This window comes from Micropterus salmoides, unplaced genomic scaffold, assembly GCF_014851395.1.
Source record: "Micropterus salmoides isolate LMB-PRFRI ecotype aquatic unplaced genomic scaffold, ASM1485139v1 Ms_hic_scaffold_11, whole genome shotgun sequence".
NCBI lineage: Eukaryota > Metazoa > Chordata > Actinopteri > Centrarchiformes > Centrarchidae > Micropterus > Micropterus salmoides.
This window is the reverse complement of record NW_024040152.1, coordinates 25,970,828-25,977,024: the sequence shown is the minus strand read 5'-3', so window position 1 is coordinate 25,977,024 and position 6,197 is coordinate 25,970,828.

Here is a 6,197-nt window from a genome sequence, read left to right as displayed (position 1 = left end):
TTTGCGTTGTGAAGATTAATTCGATGCTTCAGGAATAATCACATTGTATTGGCAGTCTGTGCTACTGCAAAACAAGTGGTTAGGTTGGCTACATCTCCATAATAAAAGGCACACGTAACAAAAGTTGGCTGGGCAGCAAAAGTGATATTTTAAAGTGATCTTATAAACACCTTCATGGAGATTTTAAAAGGAAAATAATTGTAGAAATAGCTAAATTACAGATAATCAGCTTCTTCACTGCATTTGCAGGAACATTTTAATGGGCTACTTAAAATAACAAACTCATCAAGTTGCCTAGTCTAATGCAATAGACAGTCCATTTTTACTCTGATAGCCTATCTTGACCTTTCCTCATGTGGACACATAGGGGCTGTGCACAACAAAACATGCAAGAATTAAATCCCCACACTACCATGGATAGTAGTGGTGCAACGGGTTGCAGAATCCGTGGTATGGATCTTTTCCACACGGTGCGGCACGCAGGTGAACCGCGGATTGATAGCAAAGTTTATGAAATATCCTGTTTGACCTCTCAAAATATCCTTTATTCTGGAAATGTCAGAGAACCCAGTTAGATTCTGAATGTGCAAAACTTTGAACATGAGCAGAAAACCTGCTGAAACACAGGAGCTATTAAAGTCCTTGAGTTTATAACTGAATTTAAATGATTTAATTTAATTTTGATGGTGCCACATGCACATTTAAAGAGGTTACCTCAATCAGTCAGGCCTGTGTGTGTGTTGCAGTGATGATGAGGTTACCTCAATCAGTCAGGCCTGTGTGTGTTGCAGTGATGATATTAAAAGTTGATCTACAGGAGAAACATATCTGAAAGCAACCCAAAATGCCCAAGAACTGCTCTGCATTATATTCTGTTACAGTTTTAGATTTTAAATAGCTTTATTATACCTTTATTAAATCAGAAAAACTCTTTTTCCAAGGGTGTCCTGGCCAAGGCAGGCAGTAGTACAATTGCACATTTAAGATGGAAATAAATAATCAGTTACAAGGTCATAAAATATCAAAATGTTCTTAAATACTCACCACAATTCAGCAACACCTGAATTTTGTGTGTCCCTTTACATAAATAATTTCCACAATAAATTGATGCAGAAAAGGCAGAAATTGGTGTAGAAAAACACCAGAATGCAGGAAATTAAGTGTTTAACCCCCCTGTTCATACTGTCGCAGTTTTGTTGTTATATTATTATAATTAGACACATGACATTACAATTGAGCAACATCAAAATGAGACAGTTAATAGTGTTGTTCTGAGTTTTGTTGTGCCATATAAGTAGAGGATGTTTACTGTTGCTTTACTGCTTTACAGACTTAACTTTGGGGTGGGGTGGAGGTCAATTATTATGTGAAGATATTAAGTTTTATGGGCTGGGCTAAGCCCCCAGTGTTTCAAGATCCTAAAAACGCCCCTGGCTTTCTCTGTACTAAACGCCAGAGCTGTTAAGCTGATCAGAAATTAAAATGTGTTGTTTCCGGGTAAATTCCGTGATCCTGCTGCAAGCACGTTCGTTACTAGGTAACATGGATGCGTGTGCACACACGGAGTGAGTGGAAGTTGGAAGCGCAAGAACCGATGGATGCGGTAACTGTAGGTGTCGAATCTTTTTTTTTTCTTGGACGAAATCACTTGCCTGTGATCAAAGATATTGAGAGCAGCTGATGTTGTGGAGTATCCTGTAGCCAAATTCATGTTAAATAATTATTGAGGCAGACAAAAACTTTCCAACCTCTTACAACCAGAAGCTTTGGCTTTTTCACCCAGTGGTGAACAAAGTTACTTAGGCATATTCAGATCCTTTTTTCTTTTTTTTCGTTTAATAAAAGTACTAATAGGCCTATCTCGCTGTAAAAATACTCAAGTACTGCATTGAAAAAGTTAAGTAAAAGTATGTTATTAGGCTATAAGCAGGAAAATGTAGAAGTAGCCTATTAAAAATAAAAGTAGCATACTCAAAGCAGAAAGAAAAATGTCCCATATGACTGTTATACTATTAGCCTAGATATCGTATTAGATTATTATTCCTCATGCATTAATGTAGTTGGTTGTGGTTGAACTATATTTTATCAGAGTGCTATTAATGATTATTTTTAGTATTAATCAGCTGATTATTTTCTCCATTAATCGATTGTAATAAATTCTGAAAATAGTGAGAGAGCTCTGCGTGACACCTTGTATGCTTGTTTTGTCAGTTCATACCTCAAAATCAATAAAAACACATTAAAATAATAAAAAGTTAAAGCAAATCTTCAGGTTTGTAAAGCTGGAACCATGAAATGTTTTTATATGAAAAATGACAAATGCTAAATCAGATATACAATTCAGTTTCTGTCAATTAGCTTAACTGATGCAGCAGTTCTACTAGCTGTAACTAGTAATTGAAGGGCAAGTTCTGCGTGTACGATATACATTGAGCACTGCTGTGCATTGGGCTCGTTTGGGGCCAAATCTCTTGTTATTTATGATAGGCTACATTTGTATTTTTGAAATAAGTATCAACAGTCTTATCAGATTTACCTATTTTTATAATTTCTATTTGTTCGGGTCAATTATAAACTATAGGTCAAATTTAACTGTTAGTAAAAGCTTGAGAGAATTGGCTGGGGCCGAGGGGCCGCTGCTGCAAATATTTGAGTGGCTCCTCCTCTAACATGCGTTATCTCACTCCAAACTTTTGATAAAACTTGAGAGCCCTGCCTTCGCCCTTGCCTGGTCATGTAACTTTCTTCTGTATACTCTTCAGACATTTTCCTCTTTGCCTTTTTCTCGGCTATCTCTCCTTCTCTCCAGTGCCTGGAGTCCAGCATGTGTGCCGGTGTACAGAACTCTCTCTACCACTGTTCCTGTACACGAAAACTAACACCACCTGTTGCTGATTGGCTGGAACAATGTTTTAGGGAAGGTCCACACCATTTAATTTTTTTTCCATTTTCAGAGCCAGGGCTGTGTAGGAAAAGCAGATTTTTATCAGAGCACACACAATGCAGAGAACTGGCAAACCGTGAGGAAATATTCACTGAATTAACAAAAAGACTACTGGATTACAATCAGTTACAATCCATTTGAAGGGCAACAAGTTTGCTTGGTAGTATGAAATGCAGCTGTTGTGTGTTTTGAAGTGACTGCAACATAAAGTTCAATAAGGGGTTAGAATATGGTATGTTTTTTGAACTAATTAATATATGGTGCTATATCTTTTTTGTGCATGCAATAGGTTTGCAAACACATTGTGAACCATCAGTTAAAGAGTAGGCTACACCATTTATATGCTTTTTCTTCAATATCTCAATCATATTGCTTGTTGCCTGCTTATGCTTTGGCCTTTATTAAAATATAACATTGGAAAACTGAAGTCTTCTTGGTAACCTTTTTTTTAGTTAGTTTTGGTTGCTAGACACAGGAAATAACATTTAGTGGGAGGCACAAACCACAACAGCAGTTACATATACAAAAGACCAGTTGTGGATCAGAGTGACTGCACTGTAGTCAGCCATCAGCGTGCAGGGTATATGAGGAGGCCGGAGCTTTTCAACAATGAAAACTGTTGACAGCGAGGTCTGTGGATTAAGTTGATAATAAAAGCAAGTAAAGACATTCAAGGGTACAACAGGAGAAGGAGATAAAAGCTACAGACAGTCTCCTACTATCAGGTGTTTGTGTGAGTTTGACTTGAGATCTATCTGCCCACTGTCGTCCAAATTGCTGTAAACATCCTTGTTAATATCAATCAGCCAATAATGGAAAATATTGTGTCACTATAATTATGAATATTCTAGGGCTGGGCACGTTAACACATTATTATCGCATTATATTAATTAATTTTTTAATTAATTAATTAATGCCGACAATTATTTTATTGCACGTTAAAATAAGTTTTTAACTTAGTGAAGTCTGTGCAAGTGAACACACGCACATAAGACCACCGCTATATTATATATATTATATATATAATATATATTTGATTTGATTACATTAATGTATAAGTTGAGATTTACAAGAAATATTTTATTGCTACTGTGTAAAAGGAATGCGGCTGGTAAAAAGCACCTTATTTATTTAAAGTGTTTGCAAACCAAGTTATTGCACTTTTGTGTATAAAGTCAATTTTGTGCGTAACAATCCGATTAAAAAATGTAATCGTTCCGTAGAATATTTATGACTGAAACTGTATGATTTAAACTGACCCATTTTCTTGGCTCTCAAGCTGCATGTTAAGCAACCTGGAGACTGTATGCAAACATGTCCCAGCCTGTCTCCACCCTGCAGACAACAAAGGGAGAGGCGTAATAGAGCCCGAGAGACTCATCATCTCTGGCATCTCTCACATGGCTGCACGCAGAGACACACACACAAATTTAGTTATTGTCAAATGTACAATATGCAAAGCATAATTTCACAGCTAGTGAAGTCAAATAAACGCTGCAAAAGATCACTTACTTTCTTGAAATGTTTTTCACTTAACCAATAGATGGCAGCAAAACATCATCACTGTTTCTGCGTTCACTCTCAGTAGCCAAATACAGACGCTCATAAAGAGGTCCGTCTGACAGACAGATTGATAGAAAATTAAGCTGGTTGCTGGTTTTATTTGCACCTCTAAATTTATAATTTAGAAATGTATTATTAGACATTTAAGGGTAAACATGCACTAGACAGATGATGTTATCAGAATCATCCAATAAATCGTGTCACATTCTGAACATTAAAGCTGTTAAAACCCCACATGTGCTGTGGAATTATTTTGACTCAAGACGCTGGCAAATTTATCAGTGATTGCATCCCCTGATAGATTTGTTCCTCATAGGCTCCATCATAAAGTTAAAATGAGTAAAATTTGTCATTGTCTTGGTTTGGCACTATCTCAATTAAACAAATAAATAATGTTTGAATAGTGATAAAATGTTATTCAGTTTAATGAAACTGATTAATTTCTCAACTGCTAATTACTGCTGATTGAAATATTTTGCATGAGAGTTTGCTGAACACTAGTTCATTTGTGCTATACAAATTCACAGGACTTCTAGGACCATTGCTATTTCTTGTCTTATTTCTCTTCAGCGCTGTCTTTTCAGTGAAAGGTTTCATTAAAAAAAAAACAACGCTCGTCTTGTAAATTATCCGTAAAACATTTACTCAACTTTATTTGAGTAAATGTTTATTTTATTTAAACTATGCATTTGTTCATACATCAATCCCCACATTTGTTTCAAATTCCCTTCAACATACAGTATATATCTAATCAATAACTTTATTACAACAGTAAATATCTGTACATAACAAATATCCAGGTTCTCTTCCTTTGCTCTTGTCAGTTCTATGCATTAATGAACTCGTGCACACACACACACACAAACGCGCACTCACCAGCAAGATCTAACTTTCTTGTTCCCAGACTAAGTAAAACTAAAGAAAAGATTGTGACTATATATAAATGACATAAAGCACATACTTATATTCTTTGAGTTTCAGGTTCCCTTTGTTGTTCCTTTGGCATAAAATATCAAACTGAACCTATGGGTGGGTTCACCGGACTCAAACTCTGGTGCGGACTAAACAACCACTCTCTGGTCTGCCTCGAAGAGGTGGTCTCGGACTGCTTTCAAGTGAACTCTGGTGCGGTTCATTAAATAAATGAAAATAAATAATCATAGAAATGTTTTCTCTCCCTGTTTTGGTGTCCAAAATGTCGACTAGCAGGGAACAAACCTGGACTCCCAGGGAAGTGAGATGCGACCTAAGTATTTGGGCTAAAGAGAATGTTTCTCAATTACTAGAGGAGGTACAAAATAAGTAATATTCAGCCATAAAATGAAGGAGAATAGATTCCAGAGATCTGTTGAGTCACTGTCGAGTATGTGCCAACAGTACATCAAAGTATTGTAGTATGTAAGTATTTGGCTTATGTTTCCAATTTCTGGACTGTCTTAGAGCAAACCTATAGACTATGGAGGACTTAATCACAACCGTTTATCTAATATGGCGCAGGTTAATACCATCACCAACACAGGAGCACCGATGAGACATTTTCGTACACAAGCAATGCAATGCCCGGCTCCTGCTACAGTGATATACTGTGTCATCAAATACTGAGACACCCTATTTAATTTCAGCTACAATGATGAATTGAGTTAATTTGTCAATTTACATGTATTATACCATCTGGATGATGCAGACAAAA